General features: G+C 38.8%; 1 pseudogene; it reads left to right on the top strand.

Annotated features, from left to right (window-relative positions):
* Positions 1-14,068: 14,068 nt before the first annotated feature.
* LOC130016137 (uncharacterized) lies at positions 14,069-14,165 on the top strand (annotated as a pseudogene).
* The last annotated feature ends 1,655 nt before the right edge of the window (positions 14,166-15,820 follow it).

The raw sequence follows: 15,820 nt of genomic DNA, 5'->3' as shown, positions 1-15,820 counted from the left end.
AGGAATAATGGGACCCATGGTTGTGGAGAATGGGCACTGGTGGAGAGATAGGTACTACATCATTGTATAAATGAAATCTAAGCACAATAATTTGTAAGTCTACAACTGTGCCTCAAGATGTTTAACTAATAAAAATTAAAAAATATATGAAACAACTAGGGAAAAATGTGGCATTCTTTTGTGTGCTCCTGAAGTTTCATTATATGAAACCTAGATATCCATTATACTATCATAACTTCCAATTTCCATTAGCAGATCTTATGTTGAGTGTGAAAATAACATGTTGTAAAATGAGTGAAGGGAGTAAACATGAACTTAGTTTAGTTAACTTCATTTCGTAAACTTAAAAATCTCAGTGTATTTAAATACCACCTGTCTATGGACAGTTTTCCTCTTTTTTGACCCCAATTTTTGAATTTTCTTTCCCTCCTCTCAGTTTAACTCACCTTGATAACTCGATTCTGTGATGGGTTGAGCAGACACAGAGAAGTCGATTCCAGAGGAAGTGGTTGGTGTTTGGTTATTTGGGGGCCGGACCTACTTCAGAACCATAACCATTTCTCTAGATGAGTTCCTGTAAGCTTGGGGGGCAGAGCCATTTTGTTCTGTGTATGACATGGAGTCATAGGACTGCAGGCCAGAAAGGAGAGTTCCCAGACCTCCTTGATGATTGTAATACACCTGGCTTCGTTCCTGGTAGGGAAGTGACAGACTTTGACTCTGATATGGATACCGAGACGGTGTTCTCTCAACAAGTCTGGCAGAAAGTGATGGGTACACAGACACCGTGTTGTAGGTATCTAGGGTTCTCTCATAGCGAGCTGCCTTAGACATGGAAGAGACAGCGGTGTCTTGGTCAACGACAGTCACAGAAAAGTCTCCCATAGAAGACTTCTCTTCAGCATTTCCTGAATTATCCCATTCCAAAACACTAGTATAGGAAGAAGCTGAGGTGGATATATGACTCTGGTTTAAACACTCCAGATAGCATTGTTGTGCTGAAATGTTGGTAAAGTTAGACACTACCCATCAGTGGTTGGAAAGAGGTGCCAGAGGCTGAGGGCAGGAGCCAAGCAGAACTACCAGCTGGAGCAGATTCTCTGGCGTAGTTTCAGACACTTCCTGTTAGGGAAGCTGCATCGTTCACCACGGGAAGGGAATGCTGCCGAGTATGTGAAGTTCCAATTACAGATAAAGGTAAAGGTAAAGGCCCTCCCGTTGATCATCGATTTGCTCGAGCGGGCCCAGTAATGTCTCCATTGGAGACTTTGTTGTTACTGTGTCTGGCATATCGAATACTCTCCGTAGCTTGCCCGGCTCTCTGAGAGGGGCGGAGGAATCGACCTCGGGTCGGCCATGTTGGCCGCGTGTAAGGCGAACGCCCTACCCGCTGTGCTATCGCTCCAGCCCAATTACAGATGGATTTTGAAAATTTTCTGTAAGGAACAATAGGATGATGAAAAAAATCTGTGAGACTAATAATCTCCTTCAATGCTCAGAGGAACAATATGAACTTAAAATTTAAGCCATCGAGATGCTTCTAATACCAACAGTCAATTGAGTTTCCAAAATTTCAACAATTTGGGGTGATTCAGAGCCTGGAACCTTTTGGCACTTTGTATATTTGATATCGTGCTCCCAAATAAACACAGAACTCTAGAAGGACCAGGTGATCGTGTCTGTAATTGGATTTCGTGCTTACAGATAGTTTCTCCTTACCCCAGCAATGCCTGAAGCTTGCTCTCCTATTGACACATATGTTATTTCCTATAAGGGAAGCTTTTCCAAACTAGGAAGTCTAAGAGAATGGGTAACTTTCTCTGGACAAGAAGAAACCTGAGGGCCAGAAATGACAAAGCGACTTCATGTTTTCCAATCATTTTTATTGGGCGTGGTAAGGAGTAGATTTTGGACCAATAACTGACAGTGATCTTGGGCTCTTTCTGGCTCTACACTCTGGAGTGACCCCTTATAACATTCAGAAGAGTGTATGCAGTGACAGAGATTCAACTAGATTGGCTATGTACAAGGCAAGTGCCTCATCCCCTCTCCAATACTATCTCTCTGTCGCTTATGAATTTCCAAGTTACGGAACCTAAGAATGTGGACTTTTTTCCAGGACTCTGCATGACCTCTACATTGCAGAAACCGTTAGGAAGATACCTTACTTTAATATAGGCATTTGGGGTCTTTACAACTATTACAATTGTAATCATCAGGTTTCCATTTGACTTGTGCAATGAATATCTGTTACTTACGGTTCACTTATGACTTAATCTTGTTGATGCATTGAAGGTTACCCTCATTTTTGATCCACTTCAAAAATGACTACTTGAGTTTTTCCCAAGAAATGTTTTTGGAAGGAAAACTTTATTGAAACTCTGTGACTTAAGTTGTTTATCTAAAATGTAGTTACTAATAACTCTAAGAATAATAATGCATACATGAATATAATTTTTACATTTCATATGGTTTACATAGGAGGAAGTATAAAGAAAACGTAATGAAAAATATGTATCACAGAACTGAAAAAGAAGTATATAGATATCAATGAAATCTGGGCTCTGTAGCAAGGAGCATAATACAGTAAGTTATTGAGAGCAGACCCAAGCGTAAGCCCTGAATAACAGTGGATGTGGTCTCAAACAAAACCAAATAAAACAGTCCAATAAGGTTATTAATAAATTGTTCCACATATACAATATGAAAAGTATATTCTATTTTAGAAAAATATGCTAGCCAAAAAATGGAATAGAAGGTGATTTTTGAGTGCACACTGTACCAGTCCATCAAACAGAAAAGATTTACCAGTAACTACATAACAAAAAGAAAATAGGAATAAACGTGATTGTATTTCATAGTCAAGAAATGTTTTAAATGAGTAAAATACAGAAAAAAACTTTGTAGTTACAAAAAAAATTATTCTCATCAATACCTTTGAATTATTAACCAGCAAACAACACCTGTTAAAATGGCATAGGATTTCACTTTATCAAACAAGAAACACAAAGACCATTTAAAAAGTGATCATAAAATATTACAAATTTACTTTCAACACCTAGATTAGAATTATCTTTAGCAGTCAGGAAAAAGTTCTTCTCAATGTTTAATAAATGAGCACCAAAATCCAATAAAATATCTTTAATGTAGGAAAACTCAGAATTCACAAATATGACAAAAATGTGTAATTAGACATGTGAGACTTGATTTTTCTATGTCCTCTTAGGATCTAAAAACAGAAGTTGACTCTTATCAAAATACTCTCATATTAGGAAGAAAAAATTACATGAAATAACATTTGTAAAGATGACAAGCAGCTTTAACCTGGAACCTACTTACCACACAAATGAATCAATTCTCCTGATTCAAGTTAGAATAAACCATTTTTTAAAAATTTTAACAGGCTGACTGTACGTGTACTTAAAAACCAGAACGTAATAAAAACATTGAAGATTTATTGTCTTCAAACCCCCTAGATAACCACTATTAGCTATATATGGGAAGCATCATCTCTAAAGCGTGTTTATATTCCAAATTGTCAAGTACGAAGTACTGTGTTCTAAGAGATAATAAGGAAAAAAGCCAGCAAGGATGGCTTTCTGATAAACTGCTTTTCCTACTGGTACTCTAATCAAGGCATAGTATACTTTCTAGTCCTGGCATTTATTGAAGTAAATTGCTTTGACTTGTTCTCAGTGTATTCATCTCAGCATATTTAATATATATTCTTTCATTTTTGATTTTAAATCTTTGGTTCTCTTCAACATTCTGTCCAAATGTTTTCCCCTTCCTTGATAATCGCCGTCCATATTCTTTCTTTCTTTCTTTCCTATTTTATTCTCCCTCATATCGTCTTGGTTCTATTGGTCAATGTTTGAAGAAAGTGATCCCAAACTTTCTTACCTTTGAGGGCTTGCCTCTCTACCGCTCAGCACTCCACATTTTCCCCATGCCCCATATTTTCTTATTACCTGGTTTAAATAGAAAACTCAAAGATAAATGATTATTACTGTGTAATAGCACTATATTTAAACTACTGAAGTATAAATACAAGTGGAGAGACCATTACAGAGAAAACATGCTAGTATATATTAACAGTTTTCCACAGCATCTACATTTTGTGTTTCTGTCAAAATACTGTCTCTGATTTATATTTTTTCAATGGATATTATGTAAAATTCTCTATTAAAAACAAAAAGAAACACAGAGAATCAAAACTCATACATATATATGTGTATTTGAGCTTGTAAATATTTCTAAAATATAATGTAATCAATGAGGAAAAGCACTTTGTATATGAGAGAACGAAAGCCAATGTCAAAAATCACACAGCAAATGTCCAAGTCAAGCTAAAATGAGGCTTATAAAATTCTACTTGAATACTTTCTTTCATTACTACATGTTGTTTTTACTTGACTGCTAAGTTTAGGGAGGATATATCTAATAAAAAGCGTTGAAATGTATTATTCTTTACCTGCCATGGTCAGAGAAGAGGAAATACCGATGAAAGGTAGACGAGAAGAGGAGACGGTACGAGAGTACGTCTGAACACTGAAGCGGCTTAAGACCGAAAGTGTTCAGTACAGATGACTGCTCACTGGTGATTCGTCATTGGTCACTCGTCACTTGCCATGATGATTCAAATTTGTTTACAAACAACTACATGGGACCCCCAAGATTCTACCAGTTGGTGGTTGGTTTGGTGGGAGAATGATGTCATAAAGTAGGCAGTTGAAAGGTAGAGGCTAGTCAATCAGGAGGTCAGAATCCCAAGAAGAAGACCGGATTGGATAGAGAGCGGAGTAGAATGAAGCAGGCTAGGGAGATGGAATCCTACAAGACGGTTATAACAGTTTCACCTTCGTCAGACTCTTGTGTTAGAAAAATGCTCCCATGATACTCAAGAGCTTAGCTATTTCATTAACACATCAAGAAAATTACGAAATAATCGTTTATATTGCACTGTTAAAGAAACAACATTTGGCATTACTAGTATATTTTATATAACGTTTAAAGCACAGCGGGTAGGGCATTTGCATTGCAGGAGGCCAATCCTGAATCCGATTCCTCTGCCCGGCAAGCTACCCATCGTATCTTGTCCATATAGCAAAAGCTTGGCAAGCTAGCCATGACGTATTCGATAGGCCAAAACCAGTGGCAACAAGTCTCACAATTTCTTGTAAGATGTTACTGGTTCCCGCTTGAGCAAATTGATGCATCGCGGGAGCATAGTGCTACAGTGCTATGATTGAAAAAAAATGGTGGTTTCTTTCAATATGACAACATTTACTATGATAAGTTGTAGATGAATCGAGATGTGTTAAAATGTAAATATAAAGGTAAAGGTAAAGGTAAATGCCCTCCCGTTGATCGTCGATTTGCTCGAGCGGGCCCAGTAACGTCTCCATTGGAGACTTTGTTGTTACTGTGTTTGGCATATCGAATACTCTCGGTAGCTTGCCAGGCTCTCCGAGAGGGGCCGAGGAATCGAACTCGGGTCGGCCATGTTGGCCGCTTGTAAGGCGAACGCCCTACCGCTTGTAAATGCACAGGTGTCTTATTTGTACAAAACAAACAGTTGTTCTCAGTTTAAAACTGTAGAAGATAAAGAAAAACGTATGCTCATTTGTGTCAAAATTTTAGAATCTGAAAGAAAAATTTAAAATTCAAATTACGTGATCAAAAAACAAGTAAAACCAACAAATTCTGGGAATTAATATGATAGGCAATATATGAATGTTTTTAATAAATTAGTGCTGTGAAATAAATCAGTATTTAGCTAGTAAACTTGTATAGAAAAAATAAGCATAAACCATGATCATATAATCTGTATTGAAAGAAGTGTAAATGACTAGTAAACACAAGAGCAATTTCCTTTTTTAAAATTTTTTTTGTTTCATTAGTGAAACACCATGAGGTACAGCTGTAGACTTACAAGTTGTTGTGCTTGGGTTTCAGTAATACAATGATCGGGTACCCATCCCAGCACCAGTGCGCATTCTCCACTCTAAACAATCCCAGTATCCCTCCCAACCCCCATCCCCATCCCACCCTGCCTCTTTGGTAGGGCACTCCCTTTTGTTCTGTCTCTCCCTTTGGGTGCTGTGGTCTGCAGAAGAGACATTGGGTGGCAATCCTGTTCAGTCCTTAGACTACTTTCAGCAGGCATCTCCCTTCCTGGGCAGATCTTCCCAGCACCCTTTATTGGGTGCTCCCTTCTCTATCTGCGCTGCCTTTACCCCTAGAGAATGCAGCTGGCCTCTAAGCCATGGAGTGAACAACCTGATATTTATCACAGCTGTTCTTGGTTGTTAGTCTCTTATTTTGTTACTTTATGTTACCCAGATGAATGCAACCTTTCTATGTCTGTCCCTCTCTTTCTGACTCATTTCGCTTAGCATACTATTTTCCATGTAGTACCACACAAGAGCAATTTTCAAGCTCACTAGTAGACAAAGAGCACAAATTAACATGAGAAATTAAAATTTCCCCACAAATTACAAATATTTAAAAATCAGGTAATATCTTTTCCTAAAGATGATCAATATATCCTAGATATATCAAAGAATCTAAGAAAAAGTATGCCATGAATGTATAAAATATATTCAGATAATTTATTTGATTGGACCCCAGACTTAGTATAGGGATTAAAGCAATTACCATGCACACAGTCAACCCAAATTAATGGCTGGCTCCACCAGGAATGACCCTTGAGCACAGAGTCAGAAGTCCCAAGCACCACATACTATGGCCCCAATACCCCACAAAAGCAGAAATATAATTTATCACTTATTACTATAAAATACAAATGTATTATAAAGTCCATTATAAAATGCATTATAATTTTTTAAAATGTATCACAATGTACAGATTTCTATACCACACATATCACTACTTACACAATGTAAGTAAATACTATTAAAAAACCATCTTCTTGGTCAATAGCAAACTATCTAATAATTTTGGGGGCTTTCAAAAATTATACAGGAATTAGCACCCTTAACCTCTATGTTACTCAAGTATGAGTTATATGTTTTTCTTTTCTTCCTTTTTTGTGGTGAAGGGAGCGCACCCATATGTGCTCCGGGCTCACTTTTGACTCTGTATGCAGAGATCACTTCTGGAAGGCTCAGGATTCTGGGGATTGAACTCAGATTCGCTGCATACAAACCCTCTACAAATTGCACTAACTATGTGGCCCATATGTTTCTTTTTAAATAACATTTTAATAAAACATTTTAAATAAATTTTTTAAAAAACTTTTTTAATGAAATATTTCATTAAAAAGATTAATGTAGAGAAATACTCTTTTAATGATTAAAGTAAATTTAAAAATTAGAATAATACTTGGTAAAGCATAGGAACACAGCAGAAATATATGATGAAATATATGATGGTATATATCTTATTTGTAAATTTGTAACTGTAACACATTGTCCTTTTCCATTTCAAGGATGAGATGAATCCATAGAGTAGATTCGTTCACTCACAATACTATATTCTCTCCTGGATGCTTTTTAAAACTACTTGCCAATGTGCCTGTTTCTAAACTTTTTGAGCAATATAGCCCTGTTTGCTATTGTTAGATCTTTCTCTTGTTTTATTTTTACTTTATGTTCCAATCTTAATAGTATCACCATCTACTCAGTCAACCTAGCTAAACCCTAAGGTTTCTTCCACTTTCTCCTGCACAAGTTTCTGCTTTCTGACAAAAGGGAGGACCTCGAAATGCTGACATAAATCTAATAACCAGGGCCGCAGGAGATAGTGTAGTGCTTATAGCACTTGTCTCACATGCTCTCAATTTGACTCCCAGCACCACCTGATTGCCAGAGTATCAAAGACTGTATAGCCTCAGAGGACACCAAGCACCATGGACACGTTTTCTGAGAATTGCCTGTGGGGCCCCCACACCTCCTGAGCATTGCTTTAGAGACTCTCTCAGCAACCAAAAAATATATAATGTCAGAGAAACATGTACTTGTCTTAAATAGGGACCCTCACTTTTGGTGAGTTTCACAAGGAAATATTGCATGAAAACGTAAATCAAAGATCAGGGGAGACAGTGTAAATCATGTGAGTACAGATCATATATTTGGTGAAATGTGTTAAGATTCAGATGCCCTAGTCTTCGCACCAGGGATATTCCTTCAAAAACACCCCCATTTTACTGGAAGGGTGCTAGAACATTATATGACTGAAACTCAATTATGAGCAACCTTGTAACTGTGTATCTCTTGGTGATTCTAATTATTAAAGTAATTTTTTTAAATGCACCCATCAAAGTTACCTTTTTACCACTAAATGGGAAAGATACTTTCTAATACTTACCTCACCAAAAGCTCAACAGAGTGTGACGATTGCCAAAAAATGTCCTCCCTTGCATTTTTGTCATGATACTTATTAATACTTAACTCTTCGTTTTTTTCCCTCTTCTCATGCCAAATCTTTAGTCTCCCTTGCAAGCTCCTCAAACATTATCCATTCAACATTGTTGCTCTTTGCCACTGCTTCTCTTGACTTCTTGTCCATGAACTGATTCTGAAACATAACATACCTGAAATTACAGTACTCATGCCAGAGACAAGCATTGATGCATCTTTCGGTTTAGCATTCTTCAAGCTATTGGCACACAGGTGAGTAACATTTTTTTTTCCTACTGAGAACACAAAAATAGATATGCTGGTTTTCAAAGTTCTATCAATAGTCTGAGCTACCAATTAAGGATATATATTTTTAAATTTTTATTGAATATCTGTGAGATAGACCATTACAAACTATTCATAATTTGCTTCCTGTCATACAACGATCCAACATGCTTCTCTCCACTAGTGTAAATTTCCCACCACCAATGTCCCTGGTTCCCTACAACATCCCCCAACACCCTACCCCACCCCCAGCCTGTCTCTATGGCAGGCTCTTTAAATTCTTTCTCTCTCCTTTTAATTTTTTGCATTATTGTTCTCATACAGGTACTACGAGGTCATCATGTTTGTTCAAGGAATTTAGTATTTTTATTGGGGGTGTCACATCCGGCGATGCTCAGGAGTTATTCCTGGCTCTGCACTCAGGAATTACTCCTGGCGGAGCTCAGGGAACCATATGGGATGCTGATATTCGAACCCGGGTCTGCCGCATGTAAGGCAAACATCCTACCCACTGTGCTATCGCTTCAGCCCCGGAATTGAGTATTTTTATCAGGAAGGTAAGGCTGGAGTTGCTTTGAGGTATGGACATGACTGCTGCGGCTTCCATAAGTACAGGGCAGTGAGGGTGGGCTGCCCATCCTGACTCAGAGAAAGCCTAGAGATTTCAGTCACAAAACCCGCATATCCGAAATTTCAGCTGTTGTATTTCAGTGAAATCCATCCTGAGTCAATGTAAAGAGACTAGGGCATGGTGGAGATTTTGGTTTGTGGGAGCAAGTGGCTGCCCTGAGTTCTGGTTGCGTGGGCAACAAACTAACCTGCCTCCCTCCGATTTACCCTAGTATGTTCTGCCCTGTGCAGGTCCAAGGTTAACTGTGACTTTTGATCTCTTTCAAGATTTATTTATGGGTCACTTATGCAAGACCAATACATTAGCTTGTATAGCTGAGCCAGGGGTGGTTTGTGAACATGACTCCCACATATCTTTTGGGAGTTTAATTTCTTGGGAAACTTAGTCCTAAGGTGTTGGGATCCAGCCAGAGGCACAGTGGAAATCTGGGGTTATCAGGCAGCATGATGGCACCATTAGACTGTAGATGCACTCACCTCGAGGGTGCAGGTTGACTTCCTGGAGGCACTGCACCCCCAGACTAACAAATATTCATTGAATTAATGAAAGAATAATCAACATTTTCAAAATATGTCACTTTATTGCATTTTAGAAGGGTAACGTCTAACAGGGAAATCATTTTCATGGTATAATCAAGACCTCCGGTTCATTCTTAACATATTTAATAAAAGCTACACATTTTGGAAATTCATACAAAGAAATTCTTTATATTATCTGTCTTCATAATCTACTTGTAAATTACTCAGATATCACCGTTTATACCACTGTTCTTAGCATAGAAATTTACAGATAGAAAATGTTTAGTAAAAATTCATTTTGGGGGCTGGAGCAATAAACAGGGTGTAGGACGTTTGCGTTGCACGCAACCAAACTAAGTTCGATTCCCAGCATCCCATACGGTCCCTCGAGTACCGCCAGGAGTAATTCCTGAGTGCATGAACCAGGAATAACTCCTGAGCATCGCAGGGTGTGACCCAAAAAGAAAAAAATTCATTTTGGCACTTCTGTTGAATATAGTACTGGAAGTACTTGCAATAGGAGTTATATAAAAAAAGATATTAAGGGCAGTCATGTAGGAAAAGTAGAAATCAGGCTCTCACTATTCACAGAAGATGTGATACTATATTTAGAGTATTCTAAAACCTCTACCAAAAAACTCCTAGAAACAATAGATTTATATGGTAAAGTTGCAGGCTATAAAATCAATACCCAAAAGTCTATGGCTTTTCTATATGCAAATAATGAGAGAGAAGAAAGTGACATGAAGAAAGCAACCCATTCACAGTCATGCCTCAGAAAATCAAGTATCTCAGAATCACCTCAACTAAGGAAGTGAAGGACCTATACAACAGAAAATAAGAGGACACGAAGAAATGGAAACATATCTCCTGCTTATGTATTGAGAGAATTAACATTGTCAAAATGACAATACTCCCCAAAGCATTGTACAAATTCAATGTGATCCCTATAAAGATACCCATAATATGCTTCAAAGAAGTTTATCAATCACTCCTGAAATTCATATGGAACAACAAACGCCCACGAATAGCTAAAGCAATTCTTGGGACAAAGACGATGGGAGGCCTCACCTTCCCCAACCTCAAACTCTACTACAAAGCGATAATAATTAAAACAGCATGGTACTGGAACAAAGGCAGAGCCGCCGACCAATGGAACATCATTGAATATACTGACACACACCTTCAAATATATGTTCATCTAATCTTTGATAAGGGAGCAATAAATGTGAAGTGGAGCAAGAAAGACTTCTTTAACAAACGGTGCTGGAAAAACTGGACAGCGACATGCAATAAAATGGGCTCAAACCTCTACCTAACAGCAAGCACAAAAGTCAGATGAAAATGGGTCAAAGACCTCAACATCAGAACAGAATTCATCAGGTACATTGAAGACAAGGTGGGCAAAACCCTCCACGACATTGAAGCTAAAGGTATCTTCAAAGATAACATGCCACTGGCCAAAAAAGTGAAAACAGAGATGAACAAAGGAGACTATCTTAAATTAAGTAGCTTCTGCACCTCAAAAGAAACAGTGACCAGAATACAAAGACAATCTACAGAATGGGAAAGGATATTCACCCAATGCCTATGTAATAAGGGGTTTATATCAATGATATACAAGGCTCTGGTTGAACTCTACAAGAAGAAATCATGCAACCCCATCAGAAAATGGGATGATGAAATGAACAGTAACTTTCTCAAAGAAGATACCAAATGGCCAAAAGGCACATGAAAAATGCTCTTCATCACTTATCATCAGGGAAATGCAGGTACAACCAACAAAGAGATATCACGTCACACCACTGAAACTGACCCACATCCAAAAGAACAAAAGCTACCGGTGTTGCCGTGGATGTGGGGAAAAAGGGACTCTCCTTCACTGCTGGTGGAAATGCGGACAGGTTCAGCCGTTTTGGAAAACAGTATGAACGGTTCTCCGAATACTAGAAATTGAGCTCCCATTTGACCCAGCAATATCACTCCTGGAAATATAGCCTGGAGAGGCAAAAAAGTACAGCCGAAATGACATATGCACTTGTATGTTCATTGCTGCACTGTTCACAATAGCCAAAATCTGGGGAAAAAAACCCCTAGTGCCCAAGAACAGATGACTTGTTAATGACACTTTGTTTCATCTACACAGTGGGATTCTATGCAGCTGTTAGAAAATAAGAAGTCATGAAATTTGCATAAAGTGGATCAACATAGTAAGTGAAATGAGTCAGAAAGATATGGACAGACATCGAAAGATTGTACTCATCTGTGGAATATAAAGTAACAGAATAAGAGACTAATACCCAAGAATAGAGTGATAAGGACTAGGAGGTTTGCTCCAGGCCTTGGAAGCCGACATCACATGCTGGGGGGAAAGGCAGCTCAGATAGAGGCCAGAACACCAACTAAAGGGTATTTGGAGGACCCGCTCTGGGTGGGAGATGCATGCCAAAAGTAGGCCATAGAGCCATTCTTTCTGCCCCACCAAGATCACGATTTGACCCCCACAAGAGGCTATCCGGCACGACCACAGCACCAGAGGCACGTGGATCCAATTCGGAACCCAGAGGCTTTTGGCAGAAAAGTGACTAAACTATGCATTAAGCTACGGCACCATTCTCCCTCAGGTGGGAAAGGGTATTTGTCGCTTCTGCCTTTCTCCCCCCTGGCGGCACGATGCCCACCACCTCAGAGATTATTGGACAGCCAGGTATGAGCTAGGGTGACAGGGCAACTACGGCCTCGTGGGATTGGGGGTGAGGGGTAAAACCAGCCCATTCGTCCTGCCAGCCAAGACCATGAGTTGCCCACCACGAGTGGCTCTCTGGCATGCCATGGCCCCAGAGAACAAAAGAGAATGCCCTGCCACAAAGGCATGTTTGGGGGCATGGTGGGAGGAATACTGGTATCATGCACCAGTTACATCTCCATTCGTCCTAGCCCTGAGATTTTAGCAAGTGCCACATTGGAGGTTTTTTCACGGTCAGGGAAATGAGATACTTCATTGTTACTGGGTTTTGGCATATAGAACACACCACGGGTAACTTGCCAGTCTCTGCCATGTAGGCAAGATACGCTTGGTAACCTGCCATGTTCTCCGAGAAAGAGAACTGGACAATATGAGTTGTTATCTTATCAACAAGATCCAGTATCTGGATCTTGGCCATTGATGGGATTACATGGCTCCAGAGGCAGTCCGTGGGTGTAACACTTAGCTACTGGAAGATGGGGGATCTGGATGGAGGAGGCCCATTCTTGGTCCGAGCAGTCTTGAATATCTCAGCCCCGTGTCCCGCACACCTGGGTTCCTCTGCCAGTTCCTTCATGCATGAGGCTCCTTCAAGTGTGGTGAGAGTGGTCTTAAGCATAACTATGGCTGGTTGCAGAGATCTTCAGCTGCCAGGTCTCTGCTCGGGGTGGTGAGGGAAACTCAACCCACCCCCTCCAAGGGGCCCCAGTGAGGAAAGCCAGGTGCGGCATCAGGAGACTGCCATTTCAGAGATATTTGGACTTAAATTTTGATCGCAAAGTACACATCATTCAAACAGTTGTATGTGCTTAGTAATAAAATATTACACACATGTTCAATCACCTAAGAAAGCTCATTCTGCTCAGAGAACTAGATTTTTAATTACAGGTCTGTTTTGCCCATGTGGAATGACTGAGAATCACTATGAGTAGATATAAAACTCACTATACACACAAAGATGCACACAGGTTACTTTGAGTCATCTGTGTTGTTAATGTGTCTGGGCCATTAAATTACATTGAGACCCTTTTTCTGTCCTTTACAGGAGCCTCATGAGTCTCACCTTCCCTTCAAGTTGAACTTGTAATAAAGTGGAATGAAATCATCAATATGCTTCTCACCTCTTCCTTCAGGAGAAAAATCCTACTTACTTTCAAGGTGGTCAAGGTGCGGACAACGTCATCCACCGTTTTCTGGAGATGTACACGGGACCGAGGTGAGAATAGCAAAAGGCTCCAGTTTAATTTTCTTAATGAAGATTTCAGGGAAGAGCATTAAACAACACTGATTCTGCATCTTCCAAAAGGATTATTTTGCAAAACTGATGCCCTGGGTATGGTAAAAGATAATATGGTAAAAACCATACTTTTCCTTCTGGGACATTAATGTTCTAAATTTATCACTTCAAGCTGCTTTGAAATACCTTCCTAGATTGGGAATCACTGTCTGCCATAGGAGTGAGTAAGGACAACACTCAAAGAAATCAGAAGAGAAAAATAGGGGAAAAAATCAGCTCTTATACTCAGTTTGGCAACACATATACTAAAATTGAAATGATATAGAGATTAGCATGATCCTTACACAGAGATGACAGGCCAACTTGTAAAGTGTTCCATATTTTTGTTGCATTAAGAATTAACAGGGCTACTTTAAGCTAAGACAAGCCCCACAAGTACTCCAAATTTCGACATAAAGATAGCAAAAATCCCCATCACAATGATCTCTCTCAATGTCAATGGACTAAATGCACCAATTCAGAGGCACAGGATGGCAGGATGAAATAGAAAACTGAACCCAACATTCTGCTGCCTGGAAGAAACACATCTGAATAATCAAAGCAACCATGGGCTCAAAGTCAAAGGCTAGAAAATCATTCTTCAAGAAAAGAACACCTCCAAAAAGCTGCAGTGGCAATACTAGTATCAGACCACATGGACTTCAGGCTAAAGGTTATAAGAGACAGTGAAGGTCATTTCTTAATGATCATGGGATCTGTACATCAGAAAGAACTCACCCTCCTCAATCTATATGCTCCTAATGACAGATCAGCAAAATACGTAAAAACAACTTCTAATAGACTTAAGGAAAAACATTGATAGCAACACAATGCTAGATGGAGATTTCAACAGTACTTTCTCACTTCTCAATAGATCAAACAGACAAAAACTTGGCAAGAAAATATTTTATTTGAGGGAAGTAATAAACAACCATTGGTGTAGAGACGAAATCAAAGAGGAAATAAAAAGATTCCAGAAAAAATGACAACGAGGAACTACCAGAACTTGTGGGACAGAGCAAAAGCAGTTCTAAGAGGAAAGTTTATAGCTCCGCCAGAATTCAACTGGAAGAAAGAAAGGGCATACAAAAATAACTTACAGCTCAAGATTTTGGAAAATGACCAAGAAAAGGAGTCCAAACTAGCCAGGAGGAAATAAATAATAAAACCTGGAGAAGAAATCAATGAGATATAATCCCAAAATACAATTCAGAAGACCAACAAAAGCAAGACATGGTTCTTTGAGAAAATAAATAAGATCAATAAACTACTAGCAAGACTCACAAAGAAGAAAAGAGAAAGAATCCTAATAAACCGAATCAGAAATGCAAAGGGGGACATCATAATAGAAACTACAAAATCCATAGGATCATCAGAGATTATTTTGAGAATATTTAAAGCAGGAAATGAGAGAATCTTGAATAAATTGATAAATTACTGGATTCCAATTACCTCCCAAGGCTGAACCAAGAATATTTTGAAAACTCGAACCCATCACTACAAGGAAATTGAAATGATAATCAAAAGTATCCCCAAAAACAGGAGCCCAGGCCCAAATGGATTCACTAATGAAGTATTTTAAACCTTTCAAGAGGACCTACTGCCAACATTTTTTAAGATTTTCCAGGAAATTGAAGAAACAGAAATACTCCCAAACAATTTCTATGAGAAAAGATCACCCTGATATTCAAATCAGACAGAGAAACCACAAAAAAGAAAATTACAGACCTATTTCTTTGATAAATACAGATGCAAAGATCCTCAAGATTATACCAGCAAAGAGAAATCAGAAACTTAACAAAAGGTCACACTCTATGACCAAGTAGGTTTATCTTGGGGATGCAAGGATGGCTTAACATTCTCAAGTCAATCAACAGAATACACCATCTCAATAAAATAAAGATAAAAATCATATGATAATATCAATAGATGTAGATAAAGCATTTGATGAGATCCAGCACCCATTCATGATGAAAAACTCTCAACAAAATGGGAGTCGAA

The sequence above is a fragment of the Sorex fumeus genome, unplaced genomic scaffold (genome assembly GCF_029834395.1).
Source record: "Sorex fumeus unplaced genomic scaffold, SorFum_2.1 ptg000146l, whole genome shotgun sequence".
Classification (NCBI taxonomy): Eukaryota; Metazoa; Chordata; class Mammalia; order Eulipotyphla; family Soricidae; genus Sorex; species Sorex fumeus.
This window is presented reverse-complemented; position numbering and strand designations above follow the sequence as displayed.